Below are 15850 nucleotides of genomic sequence, written 5' to 3'. Positions count from 1 at the left end.
AATGCTTAAAAAAATAGGGCACAGCCGAATACAGCTCTCTTCTTACTTGTTTTAACTAAGAATAAGTAGTAATATCTGAGTTTTGGATTTGTGGACGAGTTAGTTTCAGTCTCTGCATAAAAGTTAAATGAAACAAAAAAATTTCAAAAAGTGGGATAAAAAAATTAATAATGTGTAACGAACTTTGGTTTCATTCCATGTTTGAAATTGGGGTCGCTTTAATTATATTTATTTCTTTTTATACCCACCATCAAAAACTATCGTGGGTATATTGATTCTGTCATTTCGTTTATGACGTTAGCACATATATACATTCCAGGTCCTCATAAGATTATAAAACGATTTAGCAATGACCGTCTGTCCATCAGTCTATCAAAACTTCCATCGTTCTTTGGAAGAATTGAATTTATATTATACTAGCTGACCCGAAAGACGTTGTCTTGTCCAAATTAAAAAAAATGCTTGTGTTCGATTTGTGAATTTATGAAAAGCGGTTTGAAATGGGTAGAAATAGTCAAAAAGAAAAAAAAACGTATTGTTGAATGATAAATTTTATTCATATAGGTTTGGGTTAGGTTTACATAGACGCGTTACTGAGAGACAAAGAACATAAGTCTGTTGTCAAAAATCTAAGTTTTGCAACAACAGTATACATGTAATTAATGTACATATTTTGAGTTTTTCTGTACATAACTGATCGACTTTTGTTCAGAAATGTGAGTTATCACAGAACGAGTTCATTTTCTTGATTAAAAGCTTATTGTCCAAGTTATTAGCGACTTTAGATATTTTGAGTTGTTACTTAAAAAAATCGATTTTTTGTCAGAAATATGAGTGATCACAGATCGAGCTCCTTTTCTTGATTAAACTTTTAATGGCCAAGTTATTAGAGAATTTAGATATTTTGAGTTTTAATGTAAAAAATCTATTTTGTGACAGAAATATGAGTGATCACAGATCGAGCTCTTTTTCTTGATTAAACGCTTATTGACCATGTTATTAGCGAATTTAGATATTTTGAGTTTTTATATAAAAAATCGATTTTTTGTCAGAAATATGAGTGATCACAGATCGAGCTCCTTTTCTTGATTAAACGCTTAATGGCCAAGTTATTAGCGAATTTAGATATTTTGAGTTTTTATATAAAAAATCGATTTTTTGTCACAAAATGTGAGTGATCACAGATCGAGCTCCTTTTCTTGATTAAACGCTTATGGGCGATATTATTAGCGAATTTAGATATTTTGAGTTTTTATATAAAAAATCGATTTTTTTCAGAAATATGAATACAGATCGAGCTGCTTTTCTTGATTAAACGCTTATTGGCCAAGTTATTAGCGAAATTAGATATTTATATAGAAGCGTTTAAAATCGAATGGCCTGTCAGTCATTGCATGGTATCAAAACGGCTTCTCCTTTGTACTCTTCATTAAGTAATGTTGCTTCGATGAGTTTATTCATCAGGTTTTTTACCTTAAGTCGCGTGCCATTACAAATACGTGGTTGGTTTATGATTCGTAACATTATGGTTACCGATCAAACATTCAGTTGAAGATTGTGAGGCGGTAATCCGGATAATTCCAGCGAGTTTAGAAACTCGATTGGATAGTTGACGACATCATCTTGGAATCCACCGATTTGTACGTCATCAATTTGACAGCAATTTCAATTTTAATCTTAAAATTCAATTCGTCGACATCAATGTTTTTCGCAGCTCACCCAATCGTGATTATTGTAATTTTGTGCAATGTTTGTAAACACCTTTCGGATGAGTTCGGAATTTGATTCGGTGAACTTTGTAAACGCAAATAGAAACACTCATCGTTTCTTGGATGGACCTAATGCATCGTAGGAAAATAAATGGGGGAAACCTGGAGCTGGATTTCCATGTTTCCGCCCTTAAAATTTCTTTGACGATTGATTCCAAGTATAATATCTTGGCATTTCGGAATATAGCAGCGTTCGGGCAAATTTATCAATCCGGCGCATTTCAAAAGTAAAAACTTTTGCGGACTATTGTAAACATAAATTTAATTACAGTGAACATTTAAACAAAAAACTATTCAAATTGGTGCAGCCGTTTTCCGATTTTAGATAAATCGAAAAAATTGGGCGTAAAAGTGGGCGTGGTCAAATTTTTCATTCCGTAAAAACCCATGTAAAAATTGTCTAAATCGGTCGGGAGCTCAACTGATGCAATTTCCAACGATCGACTTTTGATTTTTATTTATATAGATTTATATTTATGTTAATCCAAATTCATATATTTCATGGAAATGCTTACGAACATTCGTAACCAGTTCTGTCTCCTACCCAATAAATCAGATGTAATTTAATTTTGCTGAACTTCTCTTTGTGTGTTAATCAAAATGTCTAAATTTTCTGTATATTATTCAGAAAATTCGTATCACTGTTCTCCATAAACTTCTAGCGTACCTCCTGATTAAAACCAACAGCTTTGCAATACTTTACTGCACAAATGGCAGCAAAGTAAATATTTGCAAGAATTTTAGTAATATGAAACAAATTATCATTTCACAAGATTCAAATACAATATCCATTACAAACGAAAGGCTTATACTTTTTCATTAGAAAACCAACTATTTCCAATTACATTTATTAATGAAATATATAATTGAACTAACAAATAACAGACTCTAGATTTCCAATTATAAATCGAAAGTCAAGCATATGTGAACTGATCCCACAGATGATTAAATACCACAAAGTCAAATCGTTCAATACCAGCATCCGCAACACACAACTCTACCAATTTGAGAGACATGCATCCTTCGTTGGACATTTACTAATTACATTTTGTGCCAATATCTCACCATTAAATCAAAAGCTAATCATCATTTACCTGTGCAAAAGATAACAGAACAGAGCAGAACCAAGCAACACCACCGTAAAAAGAAAACCCTTAACTTAATGTACACAACACAGCATGTTTAACAATGTGTCTGTGTTAGGAAAACGTGCCTGATGCTACTGCAATCATCTAAATTATATTGAATGTTTAACGAAAACCAACAAGTGGTTACTTTATCGGTGGCCCTTTGGAGGTGTGTTAAGTAAATACATAATAGTGCTGCATATACAAGGGTTCATAGTTGAATAAATTTTGCTTTATACATAAATATATGTACTTATATTCGTCATAAACAATATCTCTGGGTATGTGTTGTAAGTGCTTTCCTAGAATCACGATAAGAGTTGATGCTTTGCCAGTCTGTCTGTCTGTCCGTCTGTCTTTCTAAACTTGTTTGTAATATGTTGGATGTCCTTTACAGTTCCATGATATGCTGTCTGTGTGGTTGGGTGCATTGTTTTATGCATTAACTAGTGAACTATAAATAAAGCACTTTTCCAATCATCATAACAAGTTTTTTATTCGTGTAGCATTCAGTTACACGTTTTTCATTTATTTATGAAATGATTTATGTTAAAGCAATGAGATTGAGGTTAAAGCACTCAGTCTACATCATATTTATTTAAAACACCTGAGTCAATGATAGCGAAGTGCGAATCCAAGCAAATCTGAGTTATATTTGATCCCTGAGAACCGAGTTAGATATTGTAGTATTCTTCTGAGCTGAAACTGTTCCGCTAACATTAAGATATAAGACGTTATGGCCTCATATTTACATAAAAGGAATGAGCATTAGCTGTGTGGTACTTAGCAACATCCTGTTAAAACCACATACCATCCAATTCAGGGCAAACGAAGTTGGTAATTATCGTACTACAGAGCTCGGAGTTGAAGGTAATGGCCTGGCTAACGTCGTTGTCAAAGAAATATGGACAAAGAGTTTGGCGCAATCGCTTAAGATGATTTTTTTATGATAATTAAGGTCAGTTTTCAATCGCTCCAAGCCCGATTTAGCGAACCCACGTCGTTGTTTAAACGCGATCTCCGTTCCAAAAATTAAAAATTTCATGTACACCTAAAAAATATTGAATGAAACCATTTTACAAGAAACTGTCAAGCGATTTTAAATATGCTACTCTTATTACAATCAGATTTTTGGTATAGATGATATGGTCCTTCAAAGTTGACTGATTGACAGTTTTCAAAAAACAGAACATTTTTAGGCAATTTGGTCCGCTTTCAGATACAGTATCTAGAAAACTAGGTGAAGGATCGTCATTTTTTTCTATTGATAGATATATTTACTAAGAAAATAATACAAGAAAAACTGTACTGTTTGCTTTGTGTTTGCCCAGATATATCGATATTTACCAACTATCCATTTTTTCAATATTTCTCAACTTTGATGGAAAATTAAAAAACTATATATGTCTATATTTGCCATATTATCAAAACAAGTTCTTTGATTATTCCTTTACCTAATGCAAATATTCTCAACTGCCCGTCCTTGCCTCATTTTTAGCTGGAGTTAAAATTTAGAAAAAAGACATGGGCCCATAATCATAGTCAGAAATAAAGTATATTTTAATAGAAATAAAGTCGTCTTTACTTAAGAGTGGACTTTAGGTCTACCATAGACAAGTTAAAGTATATTTTTGACGTTAAAGTCGACTATAAATATAAAACAAGCTGAAGCTGTTATTAACTCATTTAACAACAGCATCAGCTGTTCTTCGCCACGTAAAAAAGTTCGTCACAAAGTAAAAAATATTTAAGTTACAAGATATTGGTAGAGATTTTGCAATTATTGAACAGTTATCAATAAAATTAGTACCAAAATATCGTAATTATGATATTAATCTTATCTTTTCCATTTTTCCACCACAAAAAACTTTTTTTTCTTTAGTTGCCCCGGTTACTTTTTTTGTTTACCTTTTTTGGTTTTTGTTTTAATTTTCTATGTCAGCTGTTCAGCGGTGCCACTTGTTTGTATTTTGTTGTATATTGTATGGAAACATTTTCTACATTTGAGGTGGCACCCAGTTAAAGTCGATTCAATTTAAAACATACTTTAATTTTGACTATAGTTGGGAAATAATATAAAGTGGTTTTTTAATTTAAAGTTGTTTTTAAAAAGAACCGACTTTAGTGTTTGACTATGATTATGGGCCATGGTTTCTAAAATGTGTTACATGCATTTTTGGGCAATTTATGACATAACCATGAAAACCCATTAGATGTATCTTCTTTTATGAATTTTGAGCAATATTTTACAAAAAAATTTAAAATAAATAAAAAAAATTTTAAATATTTTCTGGAATATTTTACAAAAAATTAAAAAAATAATTTTTTTTAAATCTTTTCTGGAATAATTTTAAATCGTTAAAATAAACATAAAAAAATTAAAGAAATATTTTATTTTACTTCGCACAACATTGATTTTTTCACAAATTTCAACTTTGCTAAGTCATAAGTAGGCACCTAAAAGGCGTAGAACCCTTTTCAAACACTCATTTTATAGGTTGATCAATTTTCTATCATATTTTCTTTTTTATTATCTCATTTGGTTCAAAAGTTATGAATTTTGTAATACAAATAGCGTCACTGTGAGACGTAGCTTGAATATAATGATAAAATTTCATGCGTAGTTTTTGATTATTTGAATTCAAAATGATTTGTCTATGAAATGTTCTTACTGCTATTAAGCAGCATTAGCTAATTTTTAGTCAAATATACATTTAATATCACTTATACGTCCCATATGCTGATTCTCTAGAAAATAGTGTTTGTCATATGTGACGTATGATTAATATTAATTTTGTAAAGTTTAATATTTATTATCCGTTTTCAATCCGTTTGTAACCTGCAAAAATATTGTCCCAAAACCCACCTTAAATTTTACCAATCTGCTTAGGATCACCTTCGGAGTTGATTAGTCTTAATTATATAGATATCCAAACAATATTCAGCACAAATAAGTTTTACATAAGCTTCATTCGCTGTACCAAATTTTCCACTGACCTGTCCCTTGCTACCATACAAGAACTACTATCGAAAATGTCATTAATGAACATAAATCTTAGAAATATATCATATCACCAAATAGTCGGTCTATAATTAGTCATAGCTCTCATATAAGTCCAGCTTTCAAAAATCATTTTATCGAGTATTGATTTCTTGAAAATGTTGGTATGCAAATAAAATTCAACAAAAATAATTGATAATAAACATAGTGATAGAGAACAGATATTCGTCCAACAAGAATATGAAGTTGAGTGACACCTTAGTGATAGATTGTTCAATTGTTACGTGATGAATTGGAGCAGCCTCGTGCCAATTGTATTTACGATACCCCAAATCTAAATGAAGAGAATGATATGCCGTTTGTATCTTGCCTCAATCAAAATTATAATTTCAAAAAGAATTACATTTGCTTTGGGAAATGTTCATCGATCAGAAATTGATGTTGAACCTTACTTTCAGCAAAGAATAGGCTGCGGTCAACAATTGTTCACAATTTGCTTATAAGTTCTTGAATGGAAAACATTTGTTGTATACTAGTCAAATAATGTATTTCGAGGTAATTATTAAAATAAATCAAGCAATCCTTCTACATGTGCAACAACTCAGCACTAAATGATTTATTGAATAAAAAATTCCTTCAATTCAGTATATTCTCTCACTAACTTTCTATTGATGAACACATAATATGCCACCTGCAATATTTTTATCAAGAGAAAACCAATTAGTTTGGGGTGTTTTTTGTCTGTAAATACGATTTTGAATCTGTCACTTATCGAAGTCCACGAAAAACTCATCGCTATGTTTGAAAACTTAAAACAAACGAGTTTGCTGAAAGATTAATTCTTTGCTTTGGGGACTGTTTGTGATAATCAGACGAATCATGGTGCTTTGATACTTAAGTGTCAAGGAAATTCGAAAAAAGCGGACCATCTTACTTTTATTACAATTTTATACTCTCGGTTCGTTAGAGTATTTTTTTTAATTTTAAATGAAACAAAATTTAAAATATTTTGGGTTGCTGTGATCTTTATTATGATTAGAAAGAACAATCTCTGACATGGACTACCTAGAGTGTAGTTCGGAAGGTTAAATTTTCGACCACTATTTCCAGCATTGCCACCGTTCACCTAACCCCAAAAAAAAATCCAGTGACTTTGAGATCTAGGCGGACAATTAATAGGTCCGGACCGCGAATTTATATGCTCAGGCTTCACAATAAAGCCATTGCTTCATTCACTGAGTGAACCGTAGCTCCATTCACACAGAACGCTGTATTTCGTAACACAGCTGAATAATTTGGAGACAAATTAAAAAAAAACATCTACATGAAACGCCCTATACTATGCACAGATATATCATTCCGTTTCTCGTTGATATGTTCCTCATTAAATTTTGTTTTTCAGTTCGTGACTTTACTATCAAATTATCCAAGCCATGCACCAATGAACGATTGATCAAACAGGTTACGATTAAACAGCCCCTATTTGGTCAACCAGTACAAATCGCATAGGAGTTGAGGATCTTTCTGATATCGTAATTGTCAATTACCAAGTTTAGATCCTGCGCAATATATAGTATTTTAATCCTGTCGGAAATACGACAAGCACCTCCAATGGATGTCTGTGAATCGATTATGATCATGTTCACTTATCATCACCTGGGCTATCGACTTCCGGGAATCAGCTAGAAATGATTTAAATTTTAACAGAAAAGCTTTCAATTTCATTATCGTTTTATGTTCAAATTGTCCAAACATACTTAAACTTACGGACTGTCAATTTAACTTATTTCCTTACAAAATATGTTTGTGCTATGATTCCAAAAATTTACTACCGTAACTGACTAACCTACATAGCATTACTACATTTATTGCAGAATACAAATCCCGTCTTTAGGGTGTTTAAGTATGCTTATGATGATGGCGATGGTTCTTCACATTGCAGTGACATTAATTAAAACATATGTATATTTTCTAGTATGGAGAAACAGCTAAGTTCGTTATAACAAAACGATTTATGTGCACATACTAACAGCAGGAAACTAATAAGCCCTTCCCGACAGTTATAAAGGAATAAATTTCAAGTTTTACTTACTAGTTTGATAGGTTTTAATTAAACCATTAACAAAACTAACAAGTTACAAATTGTTTTACTCCAACACCTTTTACCTCCAATGAATGAATGAATGAAGTAGGTTGGTGTGTCTCATGTAATGTTTTATAGTCAAAAATTTTCTAGTTTCATGGACTACAGGGTTTGTGCACTGATGCTACTTCATACTCATATTCATAGATACCAACATGCATACATAGTTTATGACACGTCAAAGTTGTCATTAATACAGACATGTCACTCCATCTCAGGTCATATCTCATCAGACAAGTTAGAATTTCCAATTTATTCTAAGTATGTGTTTCTATTAGTTACGTGCCTTTAGGTCGCCAAGTTAAGCTGAATTTTGGTGTCAAGTGATTTTTGGTGGTCGTGCTGTAGTCAGAGGAAAGTCTTTAAAGTTTTCAAATTTTAAAATATTAAAAAAAAGATATTAAATAAAAAGAGCATAAGAAAACAAATGAATTGTCGTGATTGTGATGTGGAAACTTAATCTGCTGTTTTTTGGATCAACAGGAAAATTATAGATAAATTGCTGACTTTTCTAGATAACTTTTTTAATGCTGGTACATGATTAGATGAAAAATTAATGAAAACTTTAAAACTAAAACAACTTCATTAGGACGTAGCAGACAATAGGAGACGAAAAGATAAACTAATTTAAGTTTGAGAATAAAATGAATAAAAAAATATTTTTAAAAAGATATTGGTGAAAAAGGAAGAGTGAATCTGTGACTATTTAGAATAAACATACTTGAGTGGGGGACAGTGTTACGTATGAGTACTATCAATTACGTAACAATATGAACAGCTTTGTGAAATGAATAAAAATTTTCATTAAATTCATGGACGAAAAACTATCTTTCGCCAGCAATTACTTTTATTTATTCAATGTCAATGTTAATTGCCAGCAAATAAATTAATATCCAGCTCTTATTCTATGTAAATTTCATACTGAATATAACATACTTTTAAAACCAATGAAACATCAACGTTCAAAAGACTACATTTTTATCAAGTTAATCATTGAAAACCAAATTTCAACTTGTATCTGATGCAATGTGGAAATGAATTTTCAAATATATTCTATCATAAAACTACCACATACAGCTCTTTGGGAAAATAAACAAAAAAGAAAATACAAAGTGACTAGCCCAGCATATAAAAGCACAACATTATCTCACATATAGTAACACTCTGCATCAGAATCCATCCATCCAGCCAACCAGTCAGTCACTCAGTCAGCCATACAAATTGGTAAATATGAGACGAAAAACAAACATACTTGGCTACAAATTGGTATGTTGCGGTACTTACGTTTTAATAAATCGACCTCTTAACATGATTTTCAAATACACAGATTTACTCACAGGCTGAGAGCAGCCTGCTAGCAGGTTCATATAATAGTGAATGGTGGTGATTGAATATGATGATGGGTAATAAAAGGAAAACATTAATTTGCTTTAAAATGGCTTAAAATTGTGACCTGATTGACGAAATGAAATAAAGATCAAGGGAAAAATGTTAAAAATGAAAAATTACATCGATACTTAAAGAGTTATATGATGAAAATAAAAATGTCAACATTGCCCAGCACAAACGCCAAAAGGTAGAGAGATTCAATTTGCACTATATGTTCTCATTTACCTATGTAGATCTACTAAAAGAGGTTTTTTGGAAATTCGAGGATATAGGGGGTAAAACTGGGTAATTTCAATAACTTTATATCTTCTAAACTAACAGAGATACACACAAAATTTAAATTTCAACTTTATCTAGATAAAAAACTAGCAGACATGTGTTTATTACTACTAACATAACCCGGTGCACTTCGCTACCCCTACCCTAGTAAAATTAAAAAAAATATGAATGGAAATACGAAAATAACACATACAAAATTTGAGAATCTCACTTGATATTAACTTGATATTCGAAAATAACTAACTAATTTTGTATGGGAGATATCACTCCACTGCTCTGATCCCACCCATTTTTAAACCTTTTATGTAAATATCGAGCTATACTTTAACATTCCTATTAAGCCGATGATGCTTACCTAAACTTCGAACAGGAAACAGAAATAAATTCGTTTTTATCTAACCTCCGTAGAATGGTAATAAATTGATTGATACAGAGTTTAAATTCTTTTAGAATTATAGTTCTCCAGATATTCAAAATTAATTATTTACTTTGTGCCACAACCACTAATGCAATCTCGACCATTTTCAGTCAATCTGTGTAAAATGGTAAGAGAGCTATGCGGACAAAGTTTGAAGAACCTTGCAATTATTACTTTGTATGGGTGGTGACTCACCTCCTTTTCCGACCCCTCCCATTTTGTGTGCTATGCCCTCTAATCTAATTCCGTATATATTCAGCTAAACTCCGCACAGTAATAAGAAATTATTTCTCTATAAGTTTAAACACTTTTACAATTATAGTTCTACAGATATTCGAAATTTATTATATACTTTGTGTAGGGTGTGCCACGCCCACTATTCCAATCCCGAACAATTTCAGCAAAACTATGCAAAATTATAAAAGAATCATTTAGACTAAGTTTGAAGAATCTTGCAATTATAGTTCACAAAATATTAAGAAATAACAATTTACTTTGTATGGGAGGCGACTCACCAATTTTTCCGACCATTTTTAATTAAACTTCATGCAGTGATAAGTAATTGATTCGTATGAAGTTTGAAAACCGTCACAATTATAGTTCTGCACATATTATAAAATAACTATGTACTTATGTACAATTACATATTTACCCCCATATGCATTAACAGTTTTTAAATTTGTCAAAGGTTTATAAAACAAATTTTGAAAGGAAATTTAGTTTTATAAACCTTTAATAAATTTAAAAATTATTTATGCATATGGGAGTTAGAAAATAAAAAAAACACCTTCAAAATACACATATTATTGTGACTTTAAATTACTAAAGTCTTCTTCTTTGTTTTCTATAACAACTCTCACTTAAAACAGAGCGAAATCAATACGGTTTAATTGTTTCTCTTATTTATTTATAACAACAAATTGGACAATCACACATTGCTTTGTATACTTGACAAATTTTTATTATGATAAACGTCAAAATGGTTGTCAAGATAAAAAATTATCAGGTATAGTCACCATTTATTAATATTATTGCTTCGTTATGACAAAATTGTTAGTGCTTTTGCTAAGACAACTTTGTCTTGACAACAAATGTCATTTATTGTTATGATAAATATTTGTCAAGTGTAGACAGGGGGTAAGGTTCACATGTACACGTTTTTGCATATGTGTTAGTAACATCTTTAAACGCTTATAACTCCTAAAAGACTGAACGGATTTCAATAAAATGTATATTCTGCACTTCTGTGAATAAATCCCTTTAAAATGGTATATTTCTTGTCCAAATTGAATGTATAATGTGAGCGTAAAAGGGGTCTAAAGAAATCGACTTGCCTACTAATAAAGATTTAGAAATTTGAACACTTTAGGGGAGAAAATGGGAAATCTATATTTTGGTACTTTTTGGCTACCTTTCGGAAAAAACGGGAAAACAGGTTGCTATTTGGAACTCGACTGTCAAGTAGTTAAATTCAATCCAAATAAATCTATGATAACTCATATTTTATACCCAAAATCTATTTTTAGTATGAAACACTCAAATATTTAAAATCTTTAATAATTTCGTAAATACTGCGATTTAAGAGAAAATATGCTCAATCCGTGATCAATAATATTTCCTACCAAAATTCGATTTTTGGTATAAAAAAACTCAAAAATCTTAAATCGTTTACAACTCTGTTGTATTACGATTATAGAAAAAATAAGCTCAATATGTGATCACTCATATTTCCAGAAAAAAAACATTACTTAAATTTTAAATTAGCTCATAAAAATCCTGACTTCAGCAACCTTTAATAATAAAATAAACCAATTGTAAACCTTTAAGATCAATAACATAATTTGAATTCAACAAACACAAATTATAATAAGTATTCATCCTACAAACATTCATATGTAAGTAAATATACATAAATTGATTGATGAATAATTTCTTATTTATTCCAAGAATAAGAAGTTGTTTAATATTCTTTCACATACATTTATTCAGTCATTCATTAGTAGATATACATATTTTTTATTTCATTTCAGTTTTCCTTATAAAAAAGAAAACTTGTGTTATTTTTGGTATTTCATTCATATTATCACATGAGGTGTTTGTATGTGTTTTATTTGAAAGATATTCTTGATATACTGGCATTCAATCATCAATCAATCATTAATCATACACATGTTAGTTTTTTGTTGCTATTTATTCATACTCTTTAAATACTATATAGGGTATACGTATATCTTTAGAAATACTGCACGATATCTTAAATCAATTTAAGTAAGTTTTGTACAAGACATACTAAATTGTACAAAGAGGTTTATAGCGAGGGACTGCATATAATACCTCTATGTATTTTAGATTTTCATAAAAATGAATTTTTGATAACAAAATTGAATATTATAGTGAAAACAACATTTTTTTTTTTTGCTTCGAAAATGCGGAATTTTTTACTACCAAAGAATCTTATGCGGGAAGTTTTTCTTTACTTCTTTAATTTAAAACATGTAAGAAATTATGGTCGGTCAAGCCCGACCATATACTACCCTATACTAGGTAAATGTGCAAAAACATTTTTCTTTAAAAATATCAATCTATATATATAAAAATGAAATGGTCCATGTATATAATGTCATCACGTGAGAACGGCTGGAGCGATTTGGCTTATTTTTTTTTATTCGATTCGAAATTTTCAGGAGATGAAAAGAAAAAAAATTAAAAACTTCCGGGTAATACTCGGAAATTCTTTTTTTTGTGAGTCCAGTCAACTGTAATAAAAAAGCTCCCTAAAGTATGCAGTACAAATTTAGATATTTTATTTGCAAATAAATAAGAACATGCTGGTGTGCGTGGGTTGGAGAAACTTGAAGAACTAACATTAGTAAATGCTAACGGGCGAAGCCGGGGCGATCAACTAGTAATTTATATTAGTGACTGATTTTCGGAAGTGGGCCTTATATTGGAGCTATGATCATCTATGCACCGAGCATCATCAAAATAGGTGTGTGATTTATGTCTATATGGAAGATATTTATGTTGAATTTTGTGTGTTTACCAATATTTTTAAGAGATTTATGTACGTTTAAGTGATTTTCGTAAACGGGTCTATATGGGAGCTATGACTAATTATGGACCGATCATAGCAAAATTTGGTGACATGAATTTCGAATATATAAAACATATTTGGAGCGAAATTTGTGTGGATACTTATATAAATTAAACATTTATGACCGATAATGTCCAATTTCGGGAGGACATTTGTATGGGTGCTAGGTGAAATAATGGACCGATTTCAGCCAGTTTCAATAGGCTTGGTCCCTGGGCCGAAAAAACTATATGTACCAAATTTTATCAAAATATCTTCAAAATTGCGAGCTGTACTTTGCGCACAAGGCTTACATGGACAGACAACCAGCCAGCCAGCCAGACGGACGGACATCGTTTAATCGACTCAGAAAGTGATTATAAGTCGATTGGTATACTTTAAGGTGGGTGTTAGACTAATATTTTTGGGCGTTACAAACATCTGCACAAAGTGTATAAGTGTATAAAAAAGTGCTATTGAATCACACCGATTGCTCACCAAAGCTTATGGTGAATGTATTTCATTGGATTCAATGAGCGAGAGTTGGGTTGTGCGGTTCAGAATTGGTGATTTTTATATGGAAGGCATAGATCGTCCAGGCCAGGCAAAAAAGTTTGCAGACCAAGACTTAGAAGATTGTTGTAAAAAACTCAACAAGAGCTTACAATAGCATTGGGAGCTATTCAAGTAGTAATTTCAAGACGTTTGTGAGCAGCAGGATTCACCCAAATGCAAGGAAATTTTGTAACATACGCACTGAAGCCGAGAGAACTTGAATGAAAATTTTGCATGTCCGAAATGATACCTACGCTATAAAGGAAACTAATTTTTGCACCGAATCATTACTTGTGACAAAAAATGGATCCATTACGATAACTTATAAGAGATCATATTGGAATCCCGGCAAAGCAGCCGAATCGACACCAAAGCCTCTCTTTATTTTTTTTAGCAGAAGGGTCATTAGCATCTGCTGAAATCTGACCTAACCATCACGGGGAACCTGCACCCCCACATATTGCAATACCTGTTGAAAAGTATTTAGAGTGAAGTGGTTTGGAAGTTTTGCCTCACCTGCTTTATAGTCTAGATCAGTGTTGCCAGTTTAGCCTTTTTGAGGCTAAATTTAGCCTTTTTATTTACTCTTTAGCCTCGAAATTTTGGTTTTAGCTTCGTGGCTTTTTTCTAGCCTTTTCTTAATTTCAAAATAGCCTTTTTTGAAATTAAAAAAGACTAAAAATTTCGAGACTAAAGAGTAAATAAAAAGGCTAAATTTATATTTGTGAATCATTTTCATTTTAATTCATTACTGATTTTCATTTAGCTTTTCAACATACTCAAGAATTGTGCAGTATTAAAAGAACAAATAACAATTGCCAATATCAAGTGGTTCAAAATTAAATAGAGTATTTTATATCTGAAAGCTTAAATGTCTAGCAAATTCTCTTTCAAGACAAAATTGTTATTACACATTATATTCATCACTATATAATGGACAAGAGCCCCACAAACTCTTGAAGGCTTGTGATACTCGATGGCGATCAATAGCCGTTAAACGTCTTGTGGATCTATGCTTCGAGTTAAAACCCATTTTGTTTTAATTTCGTCAAACCAGCAATTCTAAAAAGCCAAACTTTTAAGTAATTAATACACTGATTTTAATTTGGCGTACCATCTTTTTTAAAACCAGTATTGCACAAAGTACAAAAAGTAAATAAATCATCTGCTGTTTTCTGATTTAAAATTCAAGGAATTTGATCCATTAAAGTCGCCAATTGAAAATTGTTTAATGTTTTTGACACATTTTCATACTAGTTTGATGAATGAGACATAAAATAGAATAAAGAACGTTTTAATTAGTGAAGATTATGACAAAAATAATACAACAAATTAAACTAATTGAGCAATTGCGACAAAGATTACCATATGAAAACTCTACGCAAAATCAATTTTTTTCCCGTTGATAATAAAGTAGTAAAACCAAAAAAAAATATATTATGTCATATTGATAGTGAAAAATTAAAGTGCTAATAAAATTACGAAGCTTAAGGCTCAGGGGCAGAATATATTAAACTACAAATGGACAAATATAGAACCAACAATGTCCATTTTGTGACATGGTTAATCTAGTATTTAACTTTTTAGTACTTCCTTTAAGTAAAACAGATGAACTTTATGAACATATTTTCTAATTTTTTATTTAAGAATAAATATAAACCAAAATTCTTAATTTATAATATTTTAGCTTTTTTTTTGGCTATTTTTCTAAAGCGGTTTAGCTTTTTCTGGCCTTTTCTTGAAGCCAATATAGCTTCTTTTTTCGCCAGCTCCTGGCAACACTGGTCTAGATCTTGCTCCGTCCGACTACTAAGTGTTTCCATTGATGCAAAACGCTCTTTCTGGGATACGCTTCACTTTGGAGAGAGTATTCGATTTTAGCTTGATTAGTTCTTGACCTCAAAATATGAGCAGTATTTTTGGCTCAGAATCCATATATTCCCAGAGCGAAAAGGTCTCACAAATCAGGCTGAATTTGGCCGATGGCATGAGTTATGTTGGCTTTGAAGTCTGCTGTGATTTGTGGCTTATACGCATAGACCTGCTAGTTAAGAAGACCCGATAATAAAAATTCTGAAAGGGTAAAATCACACACA

This window comes from Calliphora vicina, chromosome 4, assembly GCF_958450345.1.
Source record: "Calliphora vicina chromosome 4, idCalVici1.1, whole genome shotgun sequence".
Classification (NCBI taxonomy): domain Eukaryota; kingdom Metazoa; phylum Arthropoda; class Insecta; order Diptera; family Calliphoridae; genus Calliphora; species Calliphora vicina.
This window is presented reverse-complemented; position numbering follows the sequence as displayed.